This window comes from Antechinus flavipes, chromosome 2, assembly GCF_016432865.1.
Source record: "Antechinus flavipes isolate AdamAnt ecotype Samford, QLD, Australia chromosome 2, AdamAnt_v2, whole genome shotgun sequence".
Classification (NCBI taxonomy): Eukaryota; Metazoa; Chordata; class Mammalia; order Dasyuromorphia; family Dasyuridae; genus Antechinus; species Antechinus flavipes.
Window position 1 is genome coordinate 507,371,814 of NC_067399.1, and position 21,010 is coordinate 507,392,823.

A 21,010-nucleotide genomic window follows, 5' to 3' on the forward strand; every position below is an offset into this window, starting at 1 on the left:
TAATTATCTCCAAAAAAGAAAGAAAAAAAGAAGTTACTTATACAAATGATAAATCTTTAGCTTATTTAGTTAAAAAAAGAAGAGACAGAAACTCAAATTAATAAATTAATAAAAATGAACAAGTTGAAATCACCATAAACCAGAAGAAATGACAAGAATTTTTAGAAGCCATTATGACAAGAGTTATATGCTAGCAAAATTAAAAATAGAAATGCATTCAAAAATACAAAATATCCAGAAGCAGCAAAACAATAAAGATCATAAAATAATTTAATCTCAGAAAAAAGTAGAACAATAAAATAGTTACCAAAGGATGGCATGGAAACTCTTTTCCCAAAGAATATATAAGAGAATTCTCTCAACCCCTTGCTACCTATCTTATCCAAATTATTCTTAAAAATCAGTGCTTACTTTTATGTAACTCCTTTTTAACAATAAATATAGTTCTAATACTTAAATCTACAAAAATATAAAGAAAGAGAACCATAGATTCATATATCAATCAACATTAAATTAAAAGACTTTAAAATAAAATCTTGGCCAAAAAAACTTTTTTTTAGCAATTTATTCCAAAAAAATCTGTCCTTATGACAAATTGGATTTATATAGGAATGCAACGATAGTTATCATTAGAAAGCAATTGATACAATTGATCATATTTTTAAAAATCCCAAATCTATATAAAGATCTCAACAAATGCACAGAAGCCTCTGATGAAGCATAATTCTCTTTTGTGACAAGACTCTTTTTAATATGATAAAAATCTCTGTATTGTCAAAACAAGCATTATACCCACAGGGATGTACTAGAAGCTTTCCAAATAAATATAGATATAAAGTCAAGATGACTTCTTTCCCCACAGTAATTAAAATCATTCTAGAAAAGTTAGCAGCAACAATAAGAAAAATAAAGCAAAGGTATCAAAATAGGCAAAGAGGAGAAAAATATCCCTAATCATGATGATTTATTTAGATATGATGATTTATTTAGAAAATCAGTAAAGAAACTGAGACAATTAAAATCTCCAGCAAATTCATAGGCTACCAAATAAACCTACAACATCCAATTACATCTCTATATAGTAGTAGTAAAATTCAAGAGGTTAAAGTAGAAAGTTCAATTCAAAATAGTCACAAAGTACATACAATATTGGGAAATAATATGTCAAAGTACACCAGTATTTATATAGCATTAATTAAAAATACTTTTGAAAGATGATGACAACTTAAATAGATGGAAAAAATTTCAGCAGTTATAGCTGAGCCATAACTATATAATAAAAATGACAATATGACCAAAATATTCAGATTCAGTGCTATACCAATCTATCAAAAGGATACTTTACCAAACAGACAAAATAATAACATTCATTTGAAAGAAAAAAAAGGTCTAGAATTTCAAGTGAAATGGGGAGGGGAGGGTGCAAGAAGAATTCAGATGGAACATCCCTTCCAGGCTTTAAAATGTATTATGAAACAATAATAATCAAAGTCATTTATAACTTATTAAAAAATACAAAAGCAGATCAACTGTTAGGCCAGAAAAAATCAGAAACAAATTAACTCAATAACTCAGTATTCAATAAATTCCCAAACATATATTAACCATGAAAGAACTCTCATTTGATAAGAATTTCTAGGAAAAATAGAAAATCATTTGCAGAAACTAGATGTAGAATAATATCTTATATCATAATACAGGACAAATTCAAAATGCATATGTGATCTGAATATTTAAAATCAATCTATTAAAAATTAGAAGAAAAGTAGGTCATGAATCTTTCATAGTTTGATTTAGGAAATGTATTTTTAATCAAACAAGGGATAGAAGCAATTACAATTGATAAGATGAATAATTTTGATGGCACAAAATGAAAAAGCTTTTACTCATATGAAATTAACACAGCTAAAAAGAGAAGAGAAAAATCTTTGTATCAAATATGTTTGGTACCATTTATATAAATAGCTAACAATAAATAAGATCAAAGACCATTACCAAATAGAAAAAGGATTAAATTATATAAATAAAGAATCCTAAAAAGAAAACTTATGAACTATCAAATCATATGAAAGAATGCTCCCAAACACTAATAATAAGAGAAATATAAATCAGAACAAATTTTAGATTTTACCTGTTATCTAGCAAATTGGCAAAGATAATAGAGAAAAAGAAATACACAGGGCTCAAGGAGTATGGAAAGACAGGCATATCAATGCATTATTACTGGAGTTGCTAAGGATGACAAATACAGAGAGGCTTGGAAAGATTTAAATGAATTGAAGGAAGTCAGCAGATCAAGGAGACAATATACATAATGGCTACAACAATGCAAATGCAAAGAACAGCCATCATACAACAATCAAAAGTGAAAGTAAATATCATTAAAATATAACTTGCCCTTCCTCAAATGATGTAAGATATCTCACTACATTAATTTGAAGAAAAGTGGGTCTACAAATAATGTATAACAACATAACATGTAATGCCAAGTTTTTTAGGTGTATTGATTGCTTTTGCTAAGTGTTTTTTTTTTCTCCTTATTCTCTTGTTAAAAATGCATTGAAAGTTTTATTTAATGGGAGACAAAAAGAGAGGAATAGAGGGAGAGAGTACAGATGATAGATATACAAACAAAATATATCAACAAAAATCTATGAAGTCAATCAATCAATCAACCATTAAGAAATAACAAAACACTTCCTATTGACTAGATACTGTGCTTTTAATGGTTAAAGATACTAAGTATAAAAAAGTCTCTATCCTCAAGAAGCTTGCATTCTACTGGGGAAAACAACATAAATAAGTAGATAAATACAAGATTGAATATATAAATATTAACTTGAATATATACTTACATAATAATATACTAATAGTTCACATTTGTTGGCACTTTGTTTTGCAAGCGCTTTGATAGAGTCTATACATACATACATACACACACACACATACATATATATATATATATATATATATGCATGTATATATGTATACATGATACTAAAGAGAGTGATATTGCATGAATTTAAGAAGGGGATAGACCTTGGTGGGCTGAAATCACTGAAGACAACTTCAAGGAGACTGGAATTTGACCTAGCCTTTGAAGGATCAGTCTTATAGATTGTCACATGGTAAACCATACATTTTGAAATCCCAGAACGAAGCCAGTAAAGGATAAGGATAAAACATAAAGGTTGGAGTATATTTGTATGACATGTAAACATTTTATCAAATTAGATAAATAGGGATTATCCAATGGATCTGTATGGTTTTTGTATTATTCATACTTCTGTTCTCCTTTAGAAAAGATAACTGGGGAGGACTAACCATGGCATCTTTTTTTCAAATAGTTTGGCTTTCAAAAGCAAGAATATACAGCAAGGATTCCAAGGAGGAACTTCACTTTTGTCAAAAAACTTCAAGGGAAAAGAACTGTCTCACAGTAGCCTTCCAAAAAGAAATACCTCTATGGGCACAGGTAATGAGAGAATATTTACTTTTTTTCCACAGGACTCAAAGGAATGATAAAAGAGCACATTAAGCAATGAATATAAATATTAAATCTCCAGCTTCTGATAAAATGGATTCAGCCACATGTGCAAGAATGTTTGTAGCAGCCCTTTTTGTAGTAGTAGCAAGGAGCTGCAGACTGAGTGGATGCCCATTGATTGGAGAATGGCTGAATAAGTAATGGTATATGAATGTTATGGGACATTGTTGTTCTATAAAAAATTATCAGCAGGATGATTTCAGAAAAATCTGGAGAGATCTAAATGAACTGATGCAAAGTGAAGTGAATAGAACCAAGAGAACACTGTATATAACAACAAGATTATGTGATGATCAACTCTGATGGACGTTTACAATGAGGTGTTTCAGGACAATTCCAATAGACTTGTGATGGAGAGAGCCATCTGCATCCAGAAAGAAGTTGTGGGGATTGAATGTGGATCACAATATAGTATTTTCACCTTTTTTGTTGTTGGTTGCTTGCTTTTTATTTTCTTTCTCACTTTTTTCTTCTTTTTGAGCTGATTTTTCTTGTGTAGAAACATGCATAGAAGAATTGCATATGTTTAACATATATTGGATTACTCATTGTGTAGGGGAAAGGGTGGAGGAAAGGGAAGAGAAAACATTCAGAACATATTTTATGAGAGTGAATTTTGAAAATCATCTTTGCATATATTTTGAAAATAAAAAGCTATTTAAAAAACAAACAAATAAAAAGATGGACCCCCCAAAATCAGTAATAAATTTCTATTTCAAGAAAACCTATATAATAAATACTGCACATGAGAAAAAAAGGATTTAAGTTTCAGATTCAATGAGAAAGAGAATGTCCAAGTACCCAGTAAGATTGGGGAACTTTTCAGCCTATTTTTTTTAACTTCATACTATATGTAGACTAATGGAAGAGCTGAGGAAATGAAAGGAACAGCTTAATCTCCAAAGAATCTTCCTAGCTATGATGTGGATCCATTTTAGTCAGACATGTAGCAATGTAGTATGTTATAAAGGGTACTAGAGTGGGAATCAAATAATATGAATTCAAATCCTGGTTGTTATACCACATAGCTTTAGGAAAATCACTTCTCTCCCTGATTTCCCAGTTTCTAAGCTTCTAAAACTGAGGTTTTGGAAAAGATAAACTTTTCTTCTAAATCGAAATTCCATGGCTTTGTAATCCAATGGTCTAGGAATATATTATGTTCTTAGATCCTTTATACATCTAATATTGCAGAGGAAAGTAGTAGAACATAGTGATTAGAGAAAGGAAACTTAAAATGATGAAGACCTGGGTTCAAATATGTCCTTGGACATTTACTAATTATTTAATCCTGAGTAAGTTACTTCATTTCTCTGAGTCTCTTTCTCTTCTTTTCTTTCTTTCTTTTTTTTTGTTTTTATTTTTGGAAATTTTTGCTTAAATTTGCTTTGGAGTTGTTTTCTTTTAGGTTGATAATTTTTTTTAAAATAATAGCTTTTTATTTTCAAAATACATGCAAAGACAATTCTCAATGCTCAACCCGGCAAAAACTCACATTCCAAACTTTTCTCCCTCCCCTCTCCCCATTCTTGCTCCAGACAGCAAGCAATCCAATGATATGTTAAACAAGTGCAATTCTTCTACGCATATTTTTACATTTATCATGCTACACAAGAAAAATCAGATCAAAAAGGGGAAAAAATGAGAAAGAAGAAAAAGCAAGCAAACAACAACACAAAAGGTGAAAATACTATGTTATGATCCACATTCAGTTCCCATATTCCTCTCTCTGGAAGCAGATAGCTCTCTTCATCACAAGTCCATTGGAATTAGCCAGAATCGCCTCATTGTTGAAAAGATGCAAGTCCGTCAGAATTGATCATCACATAATCTTGTTGTTACTGTGTACAGTGTTCTCTTGGTTCTTCACTTTACTTAGTATAAATCTCTCCAGGCCTTTCTGAAATCATTCTGCTGATCATTTCTTATAGAACAATAATATTCCATAACATTCGTATATCATAACTTATCCAGGTATTCCCCACCTGATGAACATCCACTTAGTTTCCAGTTCTAGTACAGAAAAGGGCTACTACAAAAATTTTTGCACATGTAAGACTTTTTTTCCTTTTTAATGATCTCCTTGGATACAGACCCAGTAGAGACACTGCTGGATCAAAAGGTATACACAGTTTGATATCCCTTTGGGCATAATTCCAAATTCCTCTCCAGAATGATTGGATCAGTTCACAATTTCACCAACAATGCATTAGTGTCCCAGTTTTCCCACATCCCCTCCAATATTTACCATTATCTTTTCCTGTCATCTTAGCCAATCTGAGAGGATGTAATGGTAGATACCTCACAGTTGTCTTAATTTGCATTTCTCTAATCAATAGTGATTTAGAGCATTTTTTCATATGATTAGAAAAGTTTTTAATTTATTCATCTGGAGATTGTTCATATTTTTTGGACCATTTAATAGTTGGAGAATGGCTTGTATTATTATAAATTTGAGTCAGTTCTTTATGTATTTTAGAAATGAGGTCTTTTTTTAAATAACTTTTTATTGACAGAACCCATGCCAGTAATTTTTTACAACATTATCCCTTGCACTCTCTTCTGTTCTGATTTTCCCCCTCCCTCCCTCCACCCCCTCCCCCAAATGCCAAGCAGTACTATACATGTTAAATAGGTTACAGTATATCCTAGATACAATATATGTGTGCAGAACCGAACAGTTCTCTTGTTGCACAGGGAGAATTGGATTCAGAAGGTATAAATAACCCGGGAAGAAAAATAAAAATGCAAGCAGTTTATGTTCAAGAAATGAGGTCTTTATCATAATCCTTGGATGTAAAATATTTTCCCCCAGTTTTTTGCTCCCTTTCTAATCTTGGCCACATTGGTTTTGTTTATACAAACCTTTTAATTTAATATAATCAAAATTATGCATTTTGCATTTCATAATGTTCTCTTATTCTTCTTTGGCCATAAATTTCTTCCTTCTCCATAGATCTGAGAGGTAGATAATTCCTTGTTCTCTTAATGCGCTTATAATATCATCATTTATGTTTAAATCATGAAACCATTTTTATCTTTATCTTATTATAGAGTGTTAAATGTTGGTCAATGCCTAGTTTCTGCCATACTATTTTCTAATTTCCCAGCAATTTCTGTCAGAAATTTCTGTCAAATAGTGAGTTCTCATTCCAGAAGCTGAAGTCTTTGGGTTTATCAAATGCTAGATTACTATGGTCGTGACTATTGTGTCTTGTGAGCCTAACTTATGCCACTGATCAATTACTCTATTTCTTGGCCAATACTAAATGGTTTTGATGTCTGCTGATTTATAATATGGCTTTAAGTCTTGTAAAGCTAGGCCACCTTTTTTTTTTCATTAATTCCCTTGAAGTCTTGATATTTTTTCTTCCAGACTAACTTTGTTATTATTTTTTCTAGCTGTGTAATTCCTTGGCAATTTGATCAGTATGGTATTGAATAAATAGATTTATTTAGGTAGAATTGTCATTTGTATTATATTAGTTTGATCTATCCATGAGCACTTTATATTCTTCCAGTGTTTTGTAATTGTGTTCATATAGTTATTGACTTTGTCTTGGCAAGTAGACTCCCAAATATTTTATATCTGCATTTATTTTAAATGTAATTTCTCTTTGCAACTCTTGCTGTTAGTAATTTTGTTGGCAACATAAAGAAATGCTGATGATTTATGTGGATTTGTTTTGGATCCTGTAACTTTGCTAAAGTTGTTTTACCTTTGTTAAAAATAAATTTTTTTTCTTAGCACTTTGTTCTGGTCAACCTGATGTTGCTGCTTGAGAGCTCTGGAAGCTGAGTCAGGCTACTCAGGTAGATACCTTCCTATCATCCCTGACCCATACTGCTGTCCTCAGTTGAGGTCTGTTTATGGTCTGCCATAAGTAATCCTGGATTAATGTTTTGAGTGCTGAGGACAGACTTCCATTCACTCTGAGACACCCTGCTCTGCTGGACTGGACTCTGGGCTGAGTATAACATCAGCTTTGGACATCCCCTATGCTATTGATTTTGCTCAGAGATTTACCAACTAAGTTCATGCTTCCAAACCACCCCTCTTTCACTGGTCTTGCCCTGTACTTTGAATGTGTGATCTTAGACTGGAATGACTTCCACTAATTTCTCAATCATTCTTCTGAAAACATAATTGAAGTAATTGTGGAAGGAACTGGAATGTACTACTTTGTCTTACTGCCTTGATTTTCACCTTTTCAATACTTCATCAAAGAAAGAATATTCAGCAAACATAAGAGATTTGATACACTGGGGAACAGTTCCCCTTATCTCTGTATTGGCTATGATGATGTGTCTCGTCTGATGGGTGTTAATTCTTAATAGTAGGAAGTCTAGGCCATCAGAAAGTAATGTCAAAGTTTTGAGCCTGAATTTCCTGGATGAATTAAATCTAGATATCTGGTTTATTGCTTTTTTTATGGGCAAAATTACCTATGTCAAAAGGCTGTTCCAATCTTCTTATTTAGAATAGATGTTGCTTCTGCCATATTTATATAATATTCTTTATAAACATTGACATGTGTTAGTTATTATAATCATTATTTTTATTACTGTGATAGTCCAACTTTGTATACTAGTATGATTGTGCTAAAAAAATATCAGAGTATGGTCCTGGTAATGAATCCTTTCTACTATCCTTTATTCTTAGAAAAATTTGCCAGTGGTCACTTTTACCTATTAAAAAAAAAATGGAAGAGTCTAAGGAGACTTTGATTCCCTAATTCTGAAGACCTCAAGTCATTTTCCTTCCTCATGCAATTGCCTGGATGTTTGGAATTTGATTTGGGCATTTGCTTTGTACCCTTTTCCTCTCTCCTTTTCTGTTCCTCATTAGGTAGCAGGAAAAAAATCTGCAATTTATTTATTTGTGAATTTATATAAAAGCAGAATGCCCTTTCCCTCCTAACACAAAACTTTTCTGACTTTAAAGCCTATTCAAACAAAACAAAGATCAAAAAGAATATAGTGTTTTTATTCTTTAATCCCTCTTGATTTAGGTTTGTTTGTTTTCTATTTCTTAATTAATAAACACATTGCATATATTATAAAGTTGCCAGTGCTGTCTACTCTGAAAGTAGTGAATGCATTTAGAAATCACTAGTTAGGAAAAGCCACATTTGATGAAGGAAATTTTCATTAGAAACACATTATGTCCCTATGCTATACTCACAGTGTAAGAAAATACATAGGCTTTTCTTTCCCTAAATGCCTTCTCTTTGTTGAGCAGAAATTGCTATTTCATCGACTTTAAATGACTCACATCTATGGCTATCACATTTGAACCTCTCCCCTTCAGAACACATGCCTTTCCATGTAATCTACTGAATACAAACATACCAATCTGGAAGGTCTGTGAAGTTGTGCTTTGTTCCCGGGTTTTCTGGCTAGTGATTCCTCGTGGTAGCTGCAATTGTCATTAACCTGCTTGCTTGGCCAACCCAGTCCTGCCAGCTTGTTTACCAAGTTTCTTCCCATAAAGGAAGAGACCTGTAACATGCTGACCAATTTTCCGTGAACAAGGATGTATTTGGGCTCTAGTAGTTATGACATTCCAACAGGCAACCAAACTCGTAAATTCCATGTTTTTGTTCAATCTGTTCCATGGTGAAGGGTAAATATCCCAGATGTTCCCTAGTCTACCCGTTCTTCCAGTGGGGGAGTGTCACTCTCTGTAATGTAGTCTCAGGGCATCTGACACAAGTTTCTTTGGCTTCAGAGATCTGCTAGGTTCATTAAAGGTTTTTTTTTTTTTTTTTTTTTTTTTTTTTTTTTTTTTTTTTTTTTTTGGTGTCTACTGTATATTTGGCAAGGGGAGTGTGTGTGTATGTGTGTGTGTGTGTGTGTGTGTGTGTGTGTGTGTGTGTGTGTGTGTAAGAGATAAAGAGAGAGAACACATAAAAAAAGAGTGAGAAAGTCCTATATCATTTAAAAATACCTGCTCTTGGAGGCAAGAATGATACCCCAGGACTCTATAATTCTTTACCTGTCATATTGAAAACTTTGAAATAAGCAAATCCGTAAATCCTCTGCACTACCTAACTGCCCCAAATGAGCCTTTTCAAATCACTTAATCAAATCAGGATTAGGATTCTGGACATCCATCATTCTATAACTCAGAGTAACTATAATCACTTTCAATTATATCTTTAAAAAAAATTGCAATGACCTTTTATGTGTATTCTCTGATTTCAGTTTCACAATTTCCCAGGGGAAGAGGAAGATCAGTGATTATCACCTTCATTTTACATGAATTCTAAAGCATTTATTAAGCACTTAATATGTGCCAGGCATTGTGCTAAGTGCTGAGGATACAAATACAAACCCTCTTGGCTGCCGAGTGTTTCAGTGGAGAGAGGTCTGGCCCTGGCGTTTGGAAGACCTGAGTTCAAATCCTACCTCAGACATTTATGATCTATATGAGTTACTTAACCTTTGGCCATTTCAATTTCTTTATCTTAAAATAGGGATAATAATATTATAAACCAAGACTATTATTAAGATAAGATGAGATAATATTTGTAAAACATTTGGCAAAATTTAAAGTATTCTGTAAATGTTAATGATGATGATGATGATTATTAATTTTTCTAATGCAGGAAGATAACACATAAAAGGCAGTTTGAAAGGAGAAGGGTATAAACAAGGCAGTATGGTTTGGAAATGGTCAGGAAGGGTCATGGAGGTCTGGATTCCATCAAGGTGAAGCAAAGTTTCACCTGCCCAACCCCAGTTGTCCTTGGAATGCAAAATATGCAAAAACATATTTCCATATAAATAATTCTTTTAAAAAAGTGAGAACATTTTATTTCAATTTGTGCTCAGAGTTCATCTGTTCTCTCTTTAGAGGTAGATAGAATTTTTTCATTCCAAAGGAGTCCTTTGGAATAGTCTTGGATCACTATATTGATTACTGCACTGATCAGAGTAGCCAAGTCTTTCATAGTAAGATCATCATTACAATATTGCTGTTACTGTGCACAATGATATCCTCACTTCACTTTGCATCATTTAGTATAAGACTTGCCATGTTTTTTTCTCAAGCCACTCTCTCCTTGTCATTTTTTCACCACAATAATACTCCACAATCATATGCCACAGCTTATTCAGCTATTCCCCAATTGATGAGTATTCCCTCCAATTCTAAATCTTTGCTACCACAAAAAGAGCTGTTATAAATTTTTTGGACAAATATTCTTTTCCTTTAAAAAATATTATTTTTAAAATATAAGCCTAATAATAGTATTAGGTCAAAGGATATGGACAGTTTTATAGCACTTTTGACATAGTTCCAGATTGTTCTACAGAATAGTTGGACTAGTTCACTTCTCTATTTTTCCTCATCCCCTATAACATTTATCATTTTTGAAAGGTGTGTGTGTGGGGTAAACAGAGTTGTTTTCCTTTGCCATTCTAAGTGATTTAGAACAGTTTTTATATAACTATAGACAGATTTGAATTATTCTTCTGAAAAGTGATTGTTCATGTTCTTTGACAGTTTATGAAACGGGGAATGGATTTTATTATATTTTAGTCAATTTGCCTCAGTTCTCTATGTATTTGAAAAATGAGGCCTTTGTCAGAAAAAATTACTGTGAAATTTTTTGATATTATTTCAATGTCTATGCTACCTTTTAGCAAAATGTAATTTCCCTGATCATCTCTTTCAATTAAATTTCTTTTTTTGCTTTGTTTTATCTGAGATTATGATTTCTACCCTTGCTCTCTTCTTTTTAGCTGAGATATTCTGCCCTAGCCTTTTATTTTAGCTCTGTGTATGTCTTCTGTTTTAAGTATATCTCTTATACAAGACATATTATTAGATTCTGGCTTCTACTTTATGCTTCTTTCTGTTCCATTCTTTGGATTATCTCATCTCATTCATATTCACAGTTATGGACATTAACTGTACATTTCCTTCTATTTCATTTTCCTTTTTATGCCTTTTCTCCTGCCGTTTCTCAAAGTCTGTCTTTCTTCCAACCACTGCCTCCTTAAATCTGCCCTCCTCCTTTTCATCCCTTTCCCATATATCTTATCTTTTTCATGTCCTATTTCTTTTTTGGATAAAGTAGATTTTTCTGGCACACACACACACACACACGTATATATACACTCTTTCCTCTTTAAACCAATTTCAGTGATAGTGAAGTTCAAGCATTGTCTTCCATCTCCACCTTTATTTCCTCCTCTAATACAAAAGTTCTTCCTTGTGTGTCTATTTTATGTGAGAAACTTCATCCCATTCTGTCTCTCCCATAACCCTTCTTCCAATGCATTCCTCTTTTTCATTACACTCTTTTTTTTAGAAATCATCCTAACATAAGAATTAATTTTTAAAAATCACTACAATTTTGAAAAGTCAAAAAGATAATTTTATGGTTTATAATGCCTTTGCTTACAGATGATTGCAGGCATGCTAAGTAAGTATCTCCAGTCAGTAAACATTTATTAAGTGCTTAGTATGTTCTTAGTACAAGCAACTAGATGGCCCAGTGGGTATTGGAGTCAGATACATTCCTTTTCTTGAATTTGGATCTGACCTCAGAAATGTGGGCAAATGATTTAACCCCGTCTGCCTCAGTTTCCTCATCGTAAAATGACCTGGAAAAAGAAATTGCAAATCAATCCAGTACCTTTGCCAAGAAAACTCCAAATGTGGTCACAAAGTGTTGGATATAAGTGAAACAAATGAACGACAATAATAACAATATGTACTTAATACTAAAGATACAAACAAAAGCAAAAGGCCCTAAAAAAAGGCCCTTGTTCTAAAAGAATCCATGGAAAGAGATGACATGAAAAAATCTTGATGAAAACATGTTATATACAGGATAAATTGGAGACAGTCAACACAGGGAAGGTACTACTAGCATTAAGAGATTAGAAATGACTTCCCACAGAAGGAGGAATTTAGGCTGGCATTTGAAGAAAGCCAGAAAAGCTATGAGGCAGCAATGAGGAAGAGCTGTCTCCATATATAGGAGATAGCGAGGAATATGCATCAAGTCTGGATATGGAATATCTTGTGGAAGGAACAGTAGGAGGCCAATTTCACTAGACTGAAAAGTATGTGAGGAGTAAGGAATACAAAGAATGGAAAGATTGGGATAGGAAAGTTATGAAGAACTTTGAAAACCAAAGAAGATTTTATATTTAATCTTGGAAGTGATAGGGAGCCACTGGAGTTTGTTAAATAGGAGAGTGAGTTTTGAGAGAATAAGATTAAAATATCATTGGCAAATGTTTAAGAAAATAAATAAAAATACAGAACAATATAGACAATAGCAATTGAAATTTTCTAAGGCAATATAGGGGCAGCATAGATTGTTTCTAATTGAGTTTGATGTCACTGTCTTAGATCATGGGACAATTGAAAGGTTTTTATCTCTTGCATATAATTCTTATCTTGGAGAGATTTGAAAAAGCATCTACTTTTCCTTCTGCTTGGTCAAGTAACCCAGAAGAGAAAAGTTGCTATTTTAACCTGTGACCTGAAGGAAGCCAGGGAAGATATAAGACTGATGAGGAGGGAGACCTGTTCAGTTATGAGGGGACACTCAGTAAAAATGCGTAGACCTGATGGAATGAAGAGTTTGAGAAACAGAAAGGACACCAATGCCTCTGGGTTACTGAAGGAGTAAGAAGGATAAAAATGGAAGAAGGGCCATATACAACATTCATTAATTTGGGAGGAAGAAAGTTCTGAGAATTTTATGACACCTCTTGTGATAATAGAGCTTTTCTAGTCTTTGACAAGACCACAGCTTTCCAAGATACAGGACTTACGGCATGGAGTATGATGATGTTAACTGAACTGAGTGGTGAATTAAATGCTCTTTAACTAAATCATATGTTTAGCTTGACTAACCCCCAGCTGAAGTAGGAAGAGAAGCAAGAAGACAAATCTTTCTTTGGTAGAAATAAGGAGCTGGTCTTTTCAAAAAGCAATAATTAACATGGTTCTTATTAACTGTATCATCCCTTTCAGGGTTAGGCTCCAAACCTCAGGCTTCCGTGATTCTACAACTTTTTTCCAAACCCTAAACATGATTCATGTCCCAGACTGTCCGGCTGCTCTAATTTTTGAAAATTTAGAGTCAAGGATACTGTTTATGCTTTTAAAAGAACTCTAGGCCTTTACCTTTCAAGTCAACCTTAGAGGGAAAAATGTCTAAAAAACCTGTGATACATTCTTTTTCAGTGAAACACTACTCCTTATCAGGGAGGAAATGGAGATGCAGCTTCAAGGATCTGCACTTAAGCTCATTCTTTTAAAATTCCCTTCAGTTGATTCTGTTTGACAAGTCCTTGTAATTATCTGTAAAGCACAAAGATAGTTTACTGTCTATAATGTTGTCATTTGATGACAAAATCCATAGAGTATTCCTTCTATTCATTACTGTCCTCTCTCCCCTTTCTGTTACCTCCCTTCTTCTCCTTTTTTAAAGGAGACCAAGTGCATTAGAATGAAATTGGACTTTCTCTAACCATCTCTAAAGTTACAAAACAAGGAAGTCCCTTGTGGGACTCTCTAATGGGGCTCCATATTATGACATGTCAGCTAAAGGTATGAATAACCCTTGTATGAGCATAGTTAATAGCTATTTGACCTAACTACAATGATGAAAACATGTTGTTCTAGCCTACATCTTTTATCAGCCATGTAGGACAATTACTGGGGTGGTATTACTACTTGAATGGAAGCACAGTGCTGAGAGACAAAACCCAGGAACGAGACAGAGGTCTCCTGGTCTCAGAGTCAGCCCAGTGTGAGAACCACAAGACAGACATTGTGAAGGTGACAATGGACCAAGATTTCTATTTCCAAACATTGAGGTACTTGGAAGAGCCAGTCTAATGAGGCATTTTAACCAAAGGCAAATGAATGGACAGAAGTTTCAGTCTGAGAATGCTAGCGAAGATTAAACCACCCAGAAAGGAAAAATCAGGGAGCACACAGAAGCCCCAATCAGGTTGAAATGACTGCCTAGCATTATATTCCCAAAGTTAGCCTTTGTGCCAGAGGGGGAAAGAAGTCAATGAATATTAGTGTTGACTTCTCTCTCTGCCCCATGTTAGGGGAAATGTGTTAAGTGCTAGGAAAACAAATGCAAAAGTGACAAAAGTTCCCCCTTTTAAGGAATCTAAATTTGAATTGTGTTATACAACATATCTTCAGATAAATAAATACATGATATATACAAAATAAATACATAGTATTTGGGAGTAAGGGATGTACAGGACCTTTCTCTCCCTTCAATTTCGGTACTTCAGCCAGACTTCTGGACAATTTTGAGCAGCTTGTTTTGGATCCTTTTCAGGATAAAGCAGCTCATGTTTTACAGTCTGTTTTTGCTGCTTCCTGCAGAAACTCATGGATTAAGAGACCTACCTTGTATTCCTGGGACTCTTTATTGACCTGGAATTCCACCTGTCCCTAGCTTGTTCCAGCCTCAGACACCAATCTTCCCTTTTAAAAAAGTTTCTCCTATCAATAGTAATAGGTGTAGACTCAAAAATAATGAAGAAAAGGGACTGTTGGAACAGAAATATTTCCTGCCCTTTGTCCTCTTGCTTACTGGGTCAGAATTTCTCAAGGCTGATTCCAAAAAAGTCTCAACTCTCTCCTTCCAATATCATTCAAATCTGTCTCCATTCTGTGTTCTTGCTTCCAGTGCATTCTCTTTTATTAGATTTGTGTATTTTTGCCCAAGTGAATTTCCTTGAATGAGAATACCAATGGATTTATGCTTAAAACATCTGTCCCTAAGCTGGGATGTAATACTGCTTGAACTTTTCTGAGTTTTATTCATCACTTTTCTTAGTGTCTTTGCCAGTAGAAAAAGATGGTATTTTATTTTTCCATTTCCTAAAGTTCCATAGCACATGTTTGTCCTAAAGTTCATTCATTTCCCTCCCATAAGACTTCCACCATCTGTACAGCTAACTTTACTTTCTGCTGTTCTGGGTTTGGGGGGTAATATGGAAAAGAGGTAAAAGGGGAGTAAGACGTGAGATTTTAGAGGAAAACAAGAGCCCAACTCAATCCTGAAATTTCTTGCCATAGACAGAATTTCATTCCTCCTTTTTAACTTAACATTGGCTTTTAACAATGTTAGAACAATAGTGAGTAATATAGGATTTCAGAGAGGTTGTCTTAAAACAATCCAGAGCAGCTTCATGGAAGAGGAGGTATAAGTCTAATCCTGGACTTGATTATGACGGATAGGAATCAGAAAGAAAGGAGTAGGACTTTGCAAATAGCATGAAAAAAACCATGGGGGTGAGAATGAGCATTGTGTGTGAAGGAATTGGGGTAGGCATGGGGGTAGGCATGAGGAATAACTGTGACCAACTTACACTGAATGCATGAGGCAGAAATGTAATTGAGGCCAGATTTTGAAGGCCTTGAATCAATCAGTCAATAAGCACTTATTAAGTACTGACTGTATTCCAAGTATGATGCTAGAGAGTAGATATGAAAACAAAACAAAACAAAACAAAAATGAAATAGGCTCTTAAGGAGTATATTGTTTTGGGTAACTGGATAAGAAGGTTGGAGAACTGGAAAAACTGTGAATTTTGGAGATGCATAACTAAATCAGCATTTTTAGATAGGTTGAAATTAATTTTGGTTCTCAGTGTCCACATTTGTGAAAAGGAATAGTCAGTGTTCTAAGTTCCCACCTAAAGCTAATTAGCTAATTGGCTGATAGTCTGTTCTGAAGTATCTCTCAGTTTTAAACTTTTATGGAAATGTCTTTTAGCTTCAACAGTATGTTACTAGATCTTTTCTAATTCTATATTCTAAGGCAAAGCTTTTTAAACTGTGGTTCATATCTTGTACCTGAATGTGGAGGATTATGAAATAATGCTTTATCAGTAAATACTTGATTTGTATTACCTATTTCATATATCTGCATTCCCAGGTCACATAAAAATTTCCTGGGGAAAAGGGGGTAAAAGGTGGAAAAAGTTTAAGAAGCCCATTCTAAGGTCTCCCTCATTTCTAAAGTTGTTTTTTATGATTCCTTTCATCTTGAAGTTTCCAGAATTCTGTCATTCTTTTTGTAGGTTTTTTTCCCCTTGACATCTATAGACAAGGAACAGAGAGTTGAGGAGTTAAATTGCTTCCTGTCCCAAAACTTTTGAATGACTTGAGGGTAAATGAGGCAACTGGCTGACAAAGATATACTATCGGAGAAAATCCTCTAGCTTTAGATCTTTTCCCTTGTCAAGGAATTATCCGTAACAGATATAATTTTTGATAAAGTAAAGCTTCAAAAAAAACCAGACCCTCTTCCCTCACACCCATTACCTCTCTTCACTGTGGATAGCATCACCTTAGGCAAAAAGTAAGGACATTATTGATAAGAAATCATGGCAAATGAAAACTCTGGTTTTAAGAGAACCTGACATTAGCCCCCTGCCATCTCTTTCAAACTGAGCCCTTTTTAGCAACCAAAATTACCAACCATTTCCTTAATTTTGAAGCAACCATTTTCATACTTCATTTTCTGCCATCAAATATTAGTCTCAAATAGTTTTATTTGTTTGTGTGTGTTCTGGAGACTCCAAGTGGTCAGCTTTGCAAAGTGTCAAGTGGGTAGAAGGGGCTCATCACAACTTGGAGACTAGATTCTGTGGCACTGACCTAGTAATCTAACTGGCAGAGTTAAACACTAACTAAACCATCTACTTCCTTCTTCAAACCCCTGAGCACTCCCTTGTTTTACCCGTTGGGCTTCTGAACTCCATCCCATGAGTTCTTCTGGTTCACTTGAATGTATCTGTCTGTTTTTCCATCAAAATACAATGGAGCTGATGCCTACAAATCCTGCTTATATATAACAGCTGTAAATTGGTTGCTTCTTCTGGATTTCAACAGTTTTTGTTTGTAGTTGGCTTTTCTTCTCCACTGACCTACAAATATCAGTTTGTAAAAAAAGATTTATGGTAGGATATGAAATTTTCACCTTGTGAAAGCTCAAGTCAGAACTATAAATAGGAAACTGGATCCCTGTAAAGGAGAATCCTTTTTTGGGGGGTGACTATAGATTTGCCCCAGTCTTTGATTTAGAAAAGCAGGTCCAGGTCTCATCTAGTGGAGATGACACGAGTTGTCTAGACAGACACCAGTAACCAGGATTTCCCCCACTCCAACTCCAAGGGAAAACTGTTATCTCTTTTATTTCTCTCCTCCATTTGTCCTCAGAGGCCTTAGAAAACCCTGATAAGCTACCTGCTCCTTGTCTTTCCCCGACACTGTTATCAGGTTTTCAGCAAGTTGTTACACAAGTTGTTGTATTAACCTCTGAGACCCATTTTACCCTGGTTTTCACTGTTGGTATTGTTCTCTCCTATAACATCTCTTAAAAAAAATAGTAAGTAAGCTTAGGAGGACGCAACCTTACAAAGTGCTGGTGTGAAGACTATGACATCATTAAATTATAAATAATAACAACATTAACAATTCACATGTTGTTAATAATACTGTAATGGATCCCTGATCTCATTAGCATGAACTTTTTTTTAATAGGAACAGATTATGACTTACACATACTTTCAATCCTCTGATGCTTGGCCATGATTTTTTGTACACATTCCATGCTACATGGCTGACTGACTTCCTTTCCTGGTGAAGTCTCTCATGCTGCTTTTTGAGAGTCATCACTAGTAACAAGTTGTCCCCAGCATATTTACATTTTGTAGCCACAAAGCATTGAAAAGTAAGTACAAATTAATTTCTGTAATTCCTCAAATGTTATGTTGTGAAGTGCTCTCTTTACAAGAATACTGTGATTTAAGGACTTGGAATCAAGAGGTTTAACTTTTCTGAATCTCAGTCTCAAAGTCTTCATAGAAAGAGGGGAATACAATTTGCATTATCTTTTTTACATTGTAAGTATGAAGCAAGTGCTTTCCAAACTTTAACTCAGTATAATAATTTGAGTTATTATATTTTATCATTTTTGTTATATTGTTGCAGTGCCCATTTTATGGATGAAGAAACTTGGACCCAAAATGGCAAACTGACTTGCCCAGGGTCACACACCTAGTGATTCCTATTGAGGCATCACTGTTGGTAACATAGAGGAAACTACATTTGTAAGTGCTAAAAGAAATTTGAAAGAAGAAAAAAAATCAAATCAGAGATTTCTTAGAGGATGTAACTTGGAAATATAGGATTTAGCTTGGAATAAGATCCTGGAGGATATTCTAAAAGAAAAGATATCTATGAAAAGGGCATTGTCTATAACAGAGATCCTTCAATCTGTCAATGAACAGTTATTAAGTGCTTACTCTGTTCTGTCCTAAACCCTGAATTAAAGAGTCGATGTGGTGTATAGAGCAAAAACGCCATATGTGAGGAACCAGATTGAAATATAATTGGGTAATATTTAACAAAATAAATAAAAACACAGTAAAATATAGATAAAATCACATTTTAAAATTAAGCTAACATGTAGTTATAGGTATTCTCATTGAGTCTGACACCATCATATCAGAGATAATATTATCCTTGGAATCCAGAACCCTTGGATTTGAATACTAACTCTGATGCTAACTCTGTATCTCTGGACATTTCATTTTCTCTTAGGCTCTCATTTATAAAATAAGAATACTATATATAATATTATTTACTATATGATTGTGAGGATCAAATAAGAACAAAAGAATGAAAGGTTTATTTTGAAAGTCTTAAAAGTGCCACCCAAATTTTAGTTACTATTATGAGAAACCCTATTCTAATTGAAATTGAATTTTTGGGAATTCAGGCAAATCTAAAGGTGGTTTTTTGAAACTCTAAATGGACTAAAGTGAGTATTTTTTTCATGTAATGGCCAGTGGGTTGCTAAGATCAATTACAAGAAACTAGCTCTTGGTCTGATTGCTGGGTCCTTCTCTTAGAAAGAAGACTTCTTTAAACTCTTTACTTGGGTTGGGAAGATTTTTGGAAAGATTAGATATCCATAATATAACTATTGCATTTCTAAGCCACTGGTTTTAAATATTAAATGACAGGTTTTGTCATGCTGGAAGCCCAAAGCACAGTGAAACTATAATTTAAGCAGATCAAAGGGAGCCAAGGGGATGGTGTCACTTTCATGGTGCAAATGCCACAACATTATAGCTGGAAAATATTTGAGGCACCTAAGGGGTGTTAACTGAGAATTGGAACAAGTTAGTTTTTAGAGCCCCAGTTGTTGGCAGAAGTCTTTGGCTACTAAATCTTGCTTGGAGAAGAGGTGATTCCCTCCCTTGCCAGAAGGGTACAGCATAGAATAAATTCAAAATCAAACTTGCCTATACCACTAAATCCCAGTGTGACCTCCAATTTATTTCCAGGATCAAAAAGAAAATCATTTGTTTGTCATTCAAAGCCCTTCATAACTTGGCCCCTCTGTTACCTGTCCAGTGTTTCTTACAACCTTATATCAATCATCCTTCCTCTCAAAAACTCTTCAATCTAGTGATACTGATCTCTTTGCTATTCCTCACACAACACATTCTTTCTCCCAATTCTGGAAATTTTCTCTCTCTGTTCCCCATGCTTGGAATGGTCTTTCTCCTGAACTCTTCCCCCCAGCTTCCCTGGCTTCCTTCAAGTCTCAGTTAAACTCCCGCTTTCTGCAGGAAGCCTTTCCCAACCCCTTTTAATTCTGGTGTCTTCCTTCTATTGATTTTTTCCAATTTATCCTGTTTACAGATGGTTTATACATAATTGTTTACAAGCTATCTCCTCCATTAGACTGTGAGGTCTTCAAAAGCAGGGAATGTCTTTTATTTCCCTTAGTAGTCTCAGCACTTAGCACTGTTCCTGGCACATATTAGGTACTTAATAAATGCTTGTTGACTTACTGATTTTTAGTAGTTACAGTCTCCTCTCTGGGCCTCAGTTTTCTTATCTGCAAAACAAGGAGAGGTGAGCTAAATGATCACAAATGTCCTTCCAGCACGAAGAGTCTGAGTCTATGATTCTATAAATCCTCCCACACGTTGCTCATTATTCAAAGCCAGGGTTATGAAAATTTACCAGGAATTAGAAATGAGTAAAAAATCCATTAAGTCATCTGGTCTACCTCTATTAACTGCTGTGGGCATATTCCCTGTGGGGTTGTCTAAATTGCAAAGAGGACATTTTCAAGTGACTCAGGCCTGGAACTTCTCATATATCCCTTAGGAAATGATGTGGCTATTCAAGGTTTCTCATTTTTGAGATATTTTCTGATATTCAGCTAAAATTTCCTTCACTTCACTTGATTCCATTTTCTTTTTCATGCCACCCTGGGATATTTCCTTCTTCTGCTTAGGATCCACCTCCTTCAGAATTGGGGTGATCTGATCATTGCTAATCACCAGCTGGCCCTACTTTCTGGGATGTAGAGTAATGGTCAGAGAAGCTGATTTGTAACAAGCTTCTGTTGTCTGTGCTGAACTATAGCC

The 21,010-nt window shown here is 34.4% G+C and overlaps 1 long non-coding RNA gene across 1 annotated transcript in view; it reads left to right on the plus strand.

The window, feature by feature from the left end:
- Nucleotides 1-21,010, plus strand: part of LOC127547080 (uncharacterized) — a 51,911-nt gene that overhangs the window by 2,254 nt on the left and 28,647 nt on the right. Inside the window, exon 2 of the long non-coding RNA XR_007950065.1 lies at nt 3,348-3,475. This is a non-coding gene — a long non-coding RNA (uncharacterized LOC127547080). The remainder of the gene's footprint in view (nt 1-3,347; nt 3,476-21,010) is intronic.